Raw genomic sequence first — 13791 nt, 5'->3', positions numbered from 1 at the left:
AGCCTCCCAAAGTGCTGGTATTACAGATGTGAACCACCATGCCTGGTCCCATTTTTTCATTAAAAATTTACACTATAAGCCTGTAAGATTAAAAAAAAAAAAAAAAGAAGAAGAAGAAGAAGAAAGAAAAAAAGAAAAAAATTTACACTACAAAAAATTTTTTTAAGTCCCAGCATGGTGGCTCACATGACAACCCTTTAATCCCAGCACTTTGAGAGACTAAGGCAGGGAGATCACTTGAGCCCAGGAGTTTGAGATCAGCCTGGGCAACATAGTAAGACCTCATTTCTACAAAAAATAAACACAATTAGCCAGGTGTGGTGGTGCATACCTGTAGTCCCAGCTACTCAGGAGGCTGAGGTGGGAGGATCTCTTGAACCTGGGAGGCTGAAGATGCAGTGAGCCAAGATTTCACTACTGCACTCCAGCCTGAGTGACATAGCAAGACTCTTTCTCATAAAAATAAATAAATTAAAAAGGTATTATATATTGATGAGTCAATTCACTAAAAAGATATAACAATGATAAACATGTATGCACCAAACAAAAGATCCCCAAAATATATGAAGCTAACATTGACAGAATTGAAGAGAAAAAATATAGACTTCTATAATAATAGTTGGAAACTTCAATATCCCCTTTCAATAATAGGACAATCAGACAGAAGAACCGTAAGGAAATAGAAGGCCTGAACAGCACTATAAGTAAATTGGACCAGCCAGGCAACGTGGCTCACACCTGTAATCCCAGCACTTTGGGAGGTAGAGGAAGGTGAATCCCTTGAGGTCAGGATTTCGAGACCAGCCTGGCCAACATGGTAAAACCTCATCTCTACTAAAAATACAAAAATTAGCTGGGTGTGGTGGTGCATGCCTGTAATCCCAGCTACTCAGGAGGCTGAGGCAGGAGAATTGTGTGAACCCAGGAGTCAGAGGCTACAGTGAGCTGAGATTGAGCCACTGCACTCCAGCCTGGGCAGCAGAGCAAGAATCCAAAATCAGGAAGTGTAAGTCCTTCAGCTTTGTTCTTTTTAAAATTGTTTTGGCTATTCAGAATCCCTTCAGATTCCATATGAACTTTAGAATGGGCTTTCCATTTCTTCAAAAATGCATTGAGGTTTTGATAGGGATTACATTGTATCTGCAGATCACTTTGGGTAATAGTAACATCTTAACAATATTCTAATCCATCACATAAGATGTCTTTCCTTTTAAGTATTTATTCTTTAATGTTAATTTTGTAGCAATTTGTATGACTCCCTTCAGCATTTCTTGCAGGACCTGTCTAGTGGTAATGAATTCCCTCAGCTTTTGTTTTTCTGTAAATGTCTTAATTTCTCCTTCACTTTTTTCTTTTCTTCTTCTTTTTTTTTTTTTTTAGACAGAGTCTTGCTCTGTTGCCTAGACTGGAATGCAGTAGCATGATCTTGGCTCATTGCAGCCTCCACCTCCTGGGTTCAAGCAATTCTCTTGCGTCAGCCTCCCGTGTAGCTGGGATTACAGGTGTGTGCCACCATGCCCAGCTAATTTTTGTATTTTTAATAGAGATAGGGTTTCACCATGTTGGCCAGAGTGGTATTGAACTCCTGACCTCAAGTGATCTGCCCACCTGGGCCTCCCAAAGTGCTGGGATTACAGGTGTGAGCTACCACGTCCAGCCTCTCCCACACTTTTGAAGGACAATTTGCTAGATATAAGATTCTTGGTTGATAGTTATTTTTCTTTAAGCACTTTAAATTTATCACTCTATTGCCTGCTGTCCTTAAAAGTTTCTGGTGAGTAATCTGCTGATAATCTTATTAAAGAGCCCTTAAATAGGATGAATCATTTCTCTCTTCACACTTTCAAGATTCTCTCTCTGTTTTTTGGCTTTTGAAAGTTTATTTTATTTTATTTACTTTTGAGATGGAATCTCTCTCTGTTGCCCAGGCTGGAGTGCAGTGGCATGATCCCCTCACTGCAACCTCTGCCTCCTTAATTCAAGTGGTTCTTCTACCTCTGCCTCCTGATTAGCTGGGACTACAGACGTACATGCCACCACACCCAGCTAATTTTTGTATTTTTAGTAGAGACAGGTTTTTACCATGTTGGCCAGGCTGGTCTCGAATTCCTACCCTCAAGTGATCTGCTTGCCTTGGCCTCCCAAAGTGCTGGCTCATACCTGGCCTATTTTATTTATTTTTTATAGAGATAAGTGTCTTGCTCTGTCACTCAGGCTGGAGTACAGTAGCATGATATCAGCTCAAGCTGCTTTCTTGGGCTCAAGCAAACCTCCTGCCTCAGCCCCCTGAGTAGCTGGGACTACAGGTGCTTGCCACCACACCTGGCTAATTTTTGTATTTTTGGAAGTGGGGTTTTGCCAGGCCTATTTTTTTTTTTTTTTTTTTTTTTCTGGTGTCATGACTTGGCTCAAGCTGGCTTTTAAAAGTTTAATTATGGCTGGGTGCAGTGGCTCACACCTGTAATCCCAGCACTTTGGGAGGCCAAGGAGGGTGGATTGCTTGAGTCCAGGAGCTTGGGATCAGCCTGGGCAACATGGTAAAACCCCATCTCTACCCACCCTCAAAAAACAAATTTAGCCAGGCATGCTGATGCAGTCCTATAGTCCTAGCTACTTGGGTACCTGAGGTGAGAGGATCCCTTGAGCCTGGGAGATGGAGGTTACAGTGAGCCAAGATCATACCACTGTACTTCAGCCTGGGCAGCAGGATGAGGCTGTCTCAAAAAGAAAAATAAAAAAGAGTTTAATTATGTGTCAGTGTGGGTCTCTTTGATTTCATCTCACTTATGTTAGAGGCATTTGAAACACAGCAAGTCCATCTGAATAGAGGCTGAGTAAAACAAGGCTGAGACCTACTGGGCTGCATTCCCAGACAGTTGTGTCCCTCAGATTTGGTAATTTCCATTATCCTATCTTCAAGTTCACAGATGCTTTTCTCTGTTCAAATTTGCTTTGAATCCCTCCAGTGCATTTTTTACTTGTTGATATACTTTTCAGCTCCAGAATTATTTTTTCGTTTTCTTATGGATACTACTGATAGAGACAGGAGACAGTCATATGCCGCACAGGTCTTGTGCACAGAGTACTTGCCTAAACATGCCCATGGTGAAAAATTCCATCCCTTAACACATGTACAGCAAGGGAAATCAATGTAGAGTGTCTCAGACTAAGGGCCGGCATGTGCACTGAAAGAATGGGGTGGAGCCACCAGGAATTTGCAGGAAAAGGAGCTTGGTTTCTTCAGCTCACATGTGTTGACTTGGTATTCAATCCTTGAGGTGGGAGCCTGTTGGCAGGACCCTCTCTTTTTTGCTAAGAGCTTTCTTTTAATAAATTCCACTCTCTTCACCTTCCAATGTGTCTGTGTGCCTAATTTTTCCCAGTTGTGAGATAAGAACTCAGATTTTAGTGGCGCTAAAGAGCAAAAAATCTTGCATCATTTTGGTGGCCCATACAGGGACATGAGGAGGGGAGGGTAAATGCAAACCAAAAAAATATGTTTCCCTTTCCTTTCCACACCTTCTTGTCCTCAGACTTCTTCTGAGGATAGAGGAAACCGCACCTCCTCACCCCATCACTCTCAGAAGTCAGGAATGTCAGCCTTGGTCCTACCCAGCCTTTTCTATGGCATTTTCCTTCTTCTTGCAGGACTGTGATGGCCCTATCTTTTCTTTTACAATATTGGGGGTGTTCCATCCCCACCCCAATGGCTGCAGGTGCATGCATGGAATGGACAAGCAAGTGATGGCTCCCTGCCCTCTGTCCCTCCCAGCTGGGGCTGGGACTTGTGGCCCAAGGGACCTGTGCAACTGGCTGAAGCTGGCTGGCCAGCATTCCACAGATCATGGAGTCTTCCCCTCCTCAGGCTGAGGGGTCCAGCTCAGTCCGAACCCCAGGGTAGAAATGGCAATTAAAAGTTTCTCTGTTGGAGAAACTCATTTGCATAAGAATAAGAGGTTTGTTCCCCAGGCATCTTTTTCTTTTCTCCATCCTGTCAGCAGTTAACACAGCCCTGCATTTAAGCTGTTTTTCTTTTCCTTTTCTCCACCAGGTCAGGAGTTGGTAGGCTGGTGCAAAAGTAGTTGCAGTTTTTGCAATTACTTAGAATGGTGAGGACTGTGATTGCTCTTGCGCCAACCTAATAACACAGCCCTGCAAGTAGAGGGGGGCTTCCCTATGCCAGAGGCTTTTTCACTTTTAGATGTTTTACTAGGCTAGGATCCCAACTCACAAAACACCCTTTTCTCTCTTTTGTTGGAGAAAGACTCAATTCCACAGCTTCACCTTAGCATTAAGCTTATGATAAGGAGTCCATGCAACATCCTGGGACAGTTATTCTGTCCCAAACTCAATTCCAAGCTTCTGGTCAAAGTCCTAGGAAAGAAAGCTGGATCTGAGGAACCCAGAGGCACAGAATAACAGAAGTAAAAAGGCACAGCGCTGGTAAGCATGACTAATTTCTGCTGATTAAACTAAGCCTCTTGTTTCATAGATAAAAGGTCATGCTAGTATCCATGGCATAAATGACATCTAGAGAATGCAAAGGCTATTGACAGCAGAGGAGATAGGGCATATACAAGTAAGAGCAGATAATCCCACTCCCTAACCTCCCCAATTAACATGGGTGAAAGCCAGTTTGACACCCATGGGCAGCACCCTGTCATGATTGCTGGGACTCAGGGATATAAGGACAAAAGAAAGAGGAATGCCTTGCTTTCTCTCCCTCATGTACCCCAGGTATTCGCTAGGAAGAGAAGGGTACCAGGGATGCCTTGCTCCCCTCTTTCTAGATGAGTAGCCATTCATCTTTTCAATGCATCCCAAGTCCTGGGGCTCCTTTGAATAAATGCCCTCTTATTCCTTTCTCCTCCTCTGTCCTCTCTTTACAGATGGGTGGTTGTGTCCCCATGCTGCAGGATGCTCTCCTGGGATGTATTCACCAAAGTGGGAGAAGTTAATTTCCCAAACCTTAAACTGGTTGGCTTGGGATTGAGCTCAGTGGGGAGGAAACCCAGAAGCCTGACATATCAACAAAAGGGTAGGAGTTTTTTTTTGTTTTTTGTTTCTTTAATCAGTCATGATTTTGGCCTCCCTCTCCCTGTATAAACCAGAAAGGGAATAATAGAATCACTGTTTGTATTATCTGTAAAGTTTTAATTAATAAAAAAGGATTTGTAAGGTTGGTCTTAAGCTGTAGCCAATCCGGTGTGCTCTGCAAGTCTCTCTGTATGGTTCTGTCAGAAAGAGGGGTACCTTAGGAAGCGATGCAGGTCTAGGACTCCAAAGGCCTGCTGTTAAAGCCGACTCAGCAAACTGGTCAGTGCAAACTTTGCTGCAGCCCTCTATAATTCCCACAACATAGTAAGACCCTGTCTCTACAAAAAATAAAAAATTGGCTGCAGTTCCAGCTACCTGGGAAGCTGAGGAGAGAGGATCGCTTGAATCCAGAAGGTGGAGGCTGCAGTGCCAGCCTGGGCAACAGAGCGAGACTCCGTCTCAAAAAAAAAAAAAAAAAAACAAGCAAAAAAAAACCACGGCTGGGCACAGTGGCTCACGCCTGTAATCTCAGCACTTTGGGGGGCTTAAATGAGCAGATCACTTGAGGCCAGGAGTTCTAGACCATCCTGGGCAACATAGCAAAACAATTGTCTCTACTAAAAATACGAAAATTATTTGAGTGTGGTGATAGCTGCCTATAATCCCAGCTACTCAGGAGGCTGAGGCAGGAGAATCGTTTGAACCCAACAAGCCGAGATTTCAGTGAGCAGAGATCACACCACTGCACTCCAGCCTGGGCAACAAAAATTTTTTGAGATGGAATCTTGCTCTGTCACCCAGGCTGGAGTGCAGTGGAGTGATCTCAGCTTACTGCAACCTCCGCCTCCTGGGTTCAAGTGATTTCCAGCTAATTTTTGTATTTTTAGTAGAGATGGAGTTTCACCACATTGGCCAGGCTGGTCTTGAACTCCTGACCTCAAGTGATCCGCCCACTTTGGCCTCCCAGAGTGCTGGGTTACAGGCATGAGCCACTGCACCCAGTCCCCTCAAAAAGGATTTTCTTAAAAAGCACTCAGCTTAATTAAAAGTGGATATCTGTCCAGCCCCGGGCCCCAAAGCCACCAAGATGGTGATCCCTAAGAAAAAACGGATTGCCATTTATGAGCTCCTTTTTAAGGAGGGAGTCATGGTGGCCAAGAAGGACGTCCACATGCCTAAGCACCCAGAGCTGGCAGACAAGAATGTGCCCAACCTTCATGTCATGAAGGCCATGCAGTCTCTCAAGTCCTGAGGCTACGTGCAGGAACAGTTTGCCTGGAGACATTTCTACCGGTGCCTTACCAATGAGGGTATCCAGTATCTCTGTGATTACCTTCATCTGCCCCAAGAGATTGTGCCTGCCACCCTACACCGAAGCTGTCCAGTGACTGGCAGGCCTTAGCCTAAAGGTATAGAGGGTGAGTGACCTGCAAGACTCACAAGAGGGGAAGCCAACAGAGACACCTACAGACAGAGTGCTGTGCTCCCTGGTGCTGACAACAAAGTCGAGGCTAGGGGTGGGTCAGCAACCAAATTCCAGTTTAGAAGTGGATTTGGTCATGGGCACGGTCAGCTACCTCAGTAAACTGGAGAGGATGATTTTGCATTGAATAAACTTACAGCCAAAAAAAAAAACTTAAAAAAAAAGCGGGGGCAGGGTGGGGAGTGGATATCCTGGCTGAGTACAGTGACTTATGCCTGCAATCCCAGCACTATGGGAGGTTGAGGTGGGCAGATCACCTGGGGTCATGAGTTCAAGACTAGCCTGGCCAACATAGTGAAACTCCATCTCTTCTGAAAATACAAAAAAAAAAAATTTAGCTGGGTGTGATGGCACACACCTGTAGTCCCAGCTACTTGGGAGGCTGAGGCAGGAGAATCACTTGAACCTGGGAGACAGAGGTTGCAGTGAGCCGAGATCACACTATTGTACTCCAGCCTGGGCAACAGAGCAAGACTCTGTCTCAAAAACAACAAAAAAAGTGGATATCCAAGTTATAGGTGTGTGTGTGTATATATATATATATATATACGTGTGTGTGTATATATATGTGTATATATATATATAATTTTTTTTTTTTTAAAGACGAGTTTTCACCCTGTTGGTCAGGCTGGTCTTGAACTCCTGACTTCAGGTGCTCCACCCACCTCGGCCTCCCAAAGTGCTGGGATTACAGGCATGAGCCACTGTGCCTGGCGTTATAGGTATATTTTTAAAGTCTTTTTGTTTTTCTCTTCTTGGATCTTGTCTTTCTGGAAAAAGGTTTTTTTTTCTCAGTTGACTGAATTCCTTTTCTCTATTTTGTCTTGCTACCCTTAATGCATGCATGAGAGGCCCTAAGATAATTTCTGATGGCCTGGATCTCCTTGGGAAGAACAGAAAATTTGCTATGCATTCCATTTTGGGAGAAACCTCTGTTTTCCACATGAAAACCTATGAATTAAAAGTGAATAGGCCAGGCACGGTGGCTCACGCCTATAATCCCAGCACTTTGGGAGGCTGAGGCAGGTGGATCACAAGGTCAAGAGATCGAGACCATCCTGGTCAACATGGTGAAACCCCGTCTCTACTAAAACTACAAAAAATTAGCTGGGCATGGCAGCGCATGCCTGTAATCCCAGCTACTCAGGAGGCTGAGGCAGGAGAATTGCCTGAACCCAGGAGGTGGAGGTTGCGGTAAGCCGAGATCGTGCCATTGCACTCCAGCCTGGGTAACAAGAGCGAAACTCTGCCTCCAAAAAAAAAAAAAAAAAAAAAAAGTGAATAGGTCCCTCTCAAAATCTGTTTTTGTCTTCTAGCTAAACCTATTTATCGGGCCCCAGAAACTACATGCTTTTCTAGGCCTGATCTTAGAGGGCCCCACTTGGAGGCCAATAGTCCAATGAGGAGATTGGCGAACAGAAAATCTTGTAACTACTGGATCTGCTTCTGTTTGTCTGTGCGGTTATATGTCTTGTGTGTGATGTCTATTAAAAAAAGAGAGCTCCGGCGGGGCGCAATAGCTCACGCCTATAATTCCAGAACTTTGGGAGGCTGAGGCGGGTGGATCACCTGAGGTTAGCAGTTCGAGACCAACCTGGCCAACATGGAGAAACCCCATCTCTACTAAAAATACAAAATTAGCCAGGCATGGTGGCACATGCCTGTAATCCCAGCTGCTCAGGAGGCTAAGCAGGAGAATCACTTGAACCCAGGAGGTGAAGGTTGCTGCGAGTCGAGATCACACCATTGCACTCCAGTCTGGGCAACAAAAGCAAAACTCCATTAAAAAAAAAAAAAAAAAAAAAAAAAGACAGCTCTAATTAATTGGCCTAAAGGAAAATAAGTGCTTTGATAAAATATTTTTGAAGGAAAAATAAAAGCTGTAATGCCTTTTAGTTCATGTGACTTTAATCTTTGAGAAATAAAAACAGTCTTAAAGATTACTGGTAAGGCCAGGCATGGTGGCTCATGCCTGTAATCCCAACACTTTAGGAGGCTGAGGTGGGTGGATCACTTGAGGTCAGGCGTTCGAGACAACCCTGATTAACATGGTGAAACCCCATCTCTTAAAAAAAAATAAAAAATAAAGATTACTGGTAATCTTTAAGATTAAATAATGCAAATGTTGTTAAAATGTAGACAGTGGTCTAAATGATATGGGACAGATATTAAGTTTGTTAAACGTTTTACAGTTACAAACTGCTTCTTTGGACTTTGAGAACTGTTTGACTTGCCTACTTTACAACTTGGTAAGGACCAGGACATAGGTCTTAATCTTAGCAAATAATTAGTCATATAATCTCAGTAAAATGTTCCAAGAAGGCATGGAAACGTAAATTTTTGTCTAGGGTTAAAGGATTATTATTTTTTTTATTGCATTTTAGGTTTTGGGGTAAATGTGAAGAACATGCAAGATTGTTGCATAGGTACACACGTGACAGTGTGATTTGCTGCCTTCCTCCCCATCACCTATATCTGGCATTTCTCCTCATGCTATCTCTCCCCAGCTCCCCACCCCCTACTGTCCCTCCCCTGTTTCCCCCCAAGAGACCCCAGTGTGTAGTGCTCCCTTCCCTGTGTCCATGTGTTCTCATTGTTCAACACCTGCCTATGAGTGAGAAGATACGGTGTTTGATTTTCTGCTCTTTTGTCAGTTTGCTGAGAATGATGGTTTCCAGGTTCATCCATGTCCCTACAAAGGACATAAACTCATCGTTTTTGATGACTGCATATTCCATGGTGTATATGTGCCACATTTTCCCTGTCCAATCTATCATCGATGGGCATTTGGGTTGGTTCCAGGTCTTTGCTATTGTAAATTGTGCTGCAATGAACATTCGTGTGCATGTGTACTTAGAGTAGAACGATTTATAATCCTTTGGATATATATCCAGTAATGGGATTGCTGGATCATAAAGGATTATTTTAAATTAGGTAAGATAAAGCTAAAGGTTTAAACGAGTTGTGGAAGTTTTCTTGCAAAAGAAATTCTGTATGTGAACACTAAATTGAAAAGGGTATTATATGTTTTTCTGTAAATAATTGAGTATTAAAAGCACAACAAGGTTTTCTTTTTCTTTCCTTTTTTTTTTTTTTTTTTTTTTTTGAGATGGAGTCTCGCTCTGTTGCCCAGGCCGGAGTGCAATGATGTAATCTTGGCTCAATGCAACCTCCACCTCCCACATTCAAGCTATTCTCCTGCCTTACCCTCCCAAGTAGCTGGGATTACAGGTGCAGGCCACCATGCGCAGCTAATTTCTGTATTTTGAGAGGGGGTCTTGCTCTGTTACCCAGGCTGGGGTGCAGTGTTGTGATCTCGGCTCCCTGCTATCTCCACCTCTTGGGTTCAAGCGATTCTGCCTCAGCCTCCTGAGTAGCTGGGATTACAGGCATTCGCCACCATGCCCAGCTAATTTTTGTATTTTTAGTAAAGACAGGGTTTCATCACGCTGGCCAGGCTGGTCTCGATCTCCTGACCTCAGGTGATCCACCTGCCTTGACCTTCCAAAGTGTTGGGATTACAAGCATGAACCACCATGCTCAGCATCATTTAACTTTCTGAGAAACTGCTAAACACTGCTTTCCAAAAATGACTGCACCATTTTATAGTCCCACCAGAATGTGTGAGGGTTCTGACTTCTCCACATCTTTGTCAACACTTGTTGTCTGTCCCTTTAATTACAGCAATCCCAGAGGGTGTGAAGTGGTATCTCATTATGGCTGATTTGCACTTCCCTTATGATTAATGATTACTATTTTCTTGAGACAGGGTCTTGCTCTGTTTCCCAGGCTGGAATGCACTAGCACAAATGGGGCTCACAGCAACCTCAACTTCCTAGGCTCAAGCAATCATAGCTGGGACTACACGCATACACCACTGTGCTCTACTAGTTCTTAAAATTTTTTGAAGTATCAGCTTTTTTTTGAGATGGAGTTTCGCTCCTGTTGCCCTGGCTGGAGTGCAATGGCGTGATCTCAGCTCGCTGCAACCTCCGCCTGCCAGGTTTAAGCGAATTTCCTGCCTCATCCTTCAAGTAGCTGGGATAGCTAGTATTACAGGCATGTGCCACCACACCCGACTAAGTAAAGACAGGGTTTCTCCATGTTGGCCAAGGTGGTCTTGAACTCCTGACCTCAGGTGATCCACTCGTCTCGGCCTCCCAAAGTGCTAGGATTACAGGCGTGAGCCACCATGCCCAGCCTCAAGTGCCTGCTTTCGGTGAAAAAAAAAATTTTTTTTTCTTGTAAAGATGGGGTCTTGTCATGTTGCCCAAACTGGTCCTGAACTCCTGGGTTAGGTGATCCTCCCACCACAGACAGTCACCCAAAGTGCTGGGATTATAGATGTAAGCTACTATACCAAGCCACTTTTTATGTTTGTTTTTTGACAAGGAATCTCACTCTGTTGCCCAGGATGGAGGGCAGTGGCACCATCTCAGCTCACTGCAACCTCCGCCTCCCAGGTTCTAGTGAGTCTCCTGCCTCAGCCTCCAGGGCAGCTGGGACAACAGGCGCACGCCACCACCACACCCATCTAATTTTTGTATTTTTAGTAGAGATGGGGTTTCACCATATTGGCCAGGCTGGTCTCAAACTCCTGACCTCATGATCCACCTGCCTCGGCCTTCCAAAGGGTTGGGATTACAGGCATGAGCCACCGTACCCGGCCTTTTTTTTTTTTTTTTTAAGAGACAGGGTTTTGCTCTGTCTCTTGCACTGGAGTACAGTGGCTCAATCATAGCTCCCTGCAGTCTCAAATTCCTGGAATCAAGCAATCCTCATACCTCAACCTCCCAAGTAGCTGGGCCCTAACATGCACATCACTACATCCAGCTAATTAAATTTTTTTTTTGTAGAGATGGGTTAGCTATGTCGCCTAGTCTGGTCTCAAAGTCCTGGCTCTAAGCAGTCTTTCAATCTCAGCTTCCCAAAGTGCTGGGATTACAGCCCTGAGCCACCATGCCCAGCCTGATTTTTTTAAATGTGCTTATTGCCCAGTTGAGTATCTTCTATGAAGAAATGTCTATTCAAACCTTTTGCCCAGTTTTTAATTGGGTTGTCTTTTTTATTCAGTTCTAAATGTTCTTAATATATTCTGGATCCTAGGCTGTTGTGAGATATTATTTCAAATATTTTCTCCCATTCTGTGTGCTGTCTTTTTGTTTTCTAGTTGGTGTTGCTTGAAGCACAAAAGTGTTCCATTTTCATGTAGTCAAATTCATCCATTTAAAAATCTTTTCTGTATTATTCTGGTTTGTTTTTTGTTTTTTTGTTAGACAGTCTCACTGTTGCCCAGGTTGGAGTGCAGTGGTGTAATCTCGGCTCACTGTAATCTCCGCCTCCTGGGTTCAAATGATTCTTGGGACTACAGATGCACGCCACCACAGCTGGCTAATTTTTGTATTTTTTGTAGTGATAGGGTTTTGCCATGTTGGCCAGGCTGACTTTGAACTCCTGGCCTCAAATGATCCATCCGCCTCGACCTCCCAAAGTGCTGGGATTACAAGTATAAGCCACTGTACCCGGCCAATTGTGTATTATTCTTCCAGCATTTCTGTACATCTAAAATTATTTCAGTGTTAAAAATTAAACATTACATATAAGCATACTGAAATGTTTAGGAAGCTATGCACTAAACTACAAACGGAATAGAAATAGAATTTTTCATTTTCTATCCTATACAATTCTGTTTCTTTTTTTCCTGAATTACACAAATGATGTTAGACATTTTAGAAATTAACACATTAGTAAACCTACCCTCCAAAAATAATATTCTTTTTGAGATCTGACACTTCGTAACCATCATATACATTCTTACCACATAAATAACCATTCATATATTCTTACACAAATATATAAACATTCACACAATCTAGAATCACTTGTTTTATGGGAGGGAAGGCCATGTCAATAATGTAGGAGGATGGATGGCCCAGGGACTAACACAAATTTCTGTTGTAAATGTTTGACACCAAGGGGAAGTGCTTGACCTGGAGCATTTGACGGGTGATGCTTGAGCTGGCTTTGGAAGGTGAGTGCTATAGTCAAGGAATGCAGATGGTGCAGTGATGGAAAAACGATAGTCAGGTAGGCTGGAGGTTAGGAAGGAGAAGGTAAAGCTGGAGGATACTTGATTTTGTTTCGAGTTTTTGTTTTTTTGAGACAGGGTTTTGCTCTGTCTCCCAGGCTGGAGAGCAGTGGTGCCACCACAACTCACTGCAGCCTTGATCTCCCGGGCTCAAGCGATCCTCCGACCTCAGCTTCCCGAGTAGCTGGGACTACAGGCTCACACCACCATGCCCAGCTAAGTTTTGTATTTTTTGTAGAGAGAGGGTTTCACCATGTTGACCAGGATGGTATAGAAATCCTGGACTCAGGGATCCACCCACCTCAACCTCCCAAAGTGCTGAGATTACAGGCATGAGTCACTGTGCCTGGTGGAGGATCCTGGATTTTGAAGGCCCGTGGATGACAGTGAATGTGATGCTGTCAGCCACAGGGCTTCCATGAAGAGTTCTGGGTAAGAATGTAGTGTAGTAAGATTTATATTTCAGACAGTTCATGAAGTTGGGTGGAGGACAGATTGGGGAAATAGGAACATGAAAGCCAGGGACAAAGCTGGGCAACCACTGAAATGTCTATAATACATTTTATATCCTAAGTACAAACATAGAGATGACCATGTATCCTGTCTGGCTGGAGACAATCTCAAATTACAGCTTTGGTCCCAAGGTAATTATATGAGCACCCACTTTCATGTTCAAACACGTCTCAGTCTGAAGATTAAATATCATCTACATATACACACCAACAAAACTTTCACAATTCTTACCTTTACTATGTGAAATGCACTGATATTGGCCAGGTAAGGTGGCTCATGCCTGTAATCCCAGCCCTTTGGGAGGCCGAGGCAAGTGGATCACGAGATCAGGAGTTCAAGACCAGCCTGGCCCAGATGGTGAAACCCCATTTCTACTAAAAATACAAAAAATTAGCTGGGCGTAGTGGCGGGCGCCTGTAATCCCAGCTACTCAGGAAGCAAAGAATCACTTGAACCATGGAGGTGGAAGTTGCAGTGAGCCAAGATCTCGCCACTGCACTCCAGCTTAGGCGACTTGTCTCAGAAAAAAAAAAAAAGAAAAAGAAAAAAAGAAACGGAGATATTTTATTCTACTTTATTTTTTAAATTTTTATTTATTATTTTTTGAGACTCTGTTGCCCAGGCTAGAGTGCAAAAGCGTATCTCAGCTCACTGCAGCCTCTGCCTCCTG

The 13791-nt window shown here is 43.7% G+C and overlaps 1 pseudogene; it reads left to right on the top strand.

The window, feature by feature from the left end:
* The first annotated feature begins 6109 nt into the window (after window positions 1–6109).
* Window positions 6110–6637, top strand: LOC116527385 (annotated as a pseudogene).
* Window positions 6638–13791: the final 7154 nt, after the last annotated feature.

The sequence above is a fragment of the Sapajus apella genome, unplaced genomic scaffold (genome assembly GCF_009761245.1).
Source record: "Sapajus apella isolate SASKATOON/1434 unplaced genomic scaffold, GSC_monkey_1.0 scaffold54, whole genome shotgun sequence".
NCBI lineage: Eukaryota > Metazoa > Chordata > Mammalia > Primates > Cebidae > Sapajus > Sapajus apella.
This window is presented reverse-complemented; position numbering and strand designations above follow the sequence as displayed.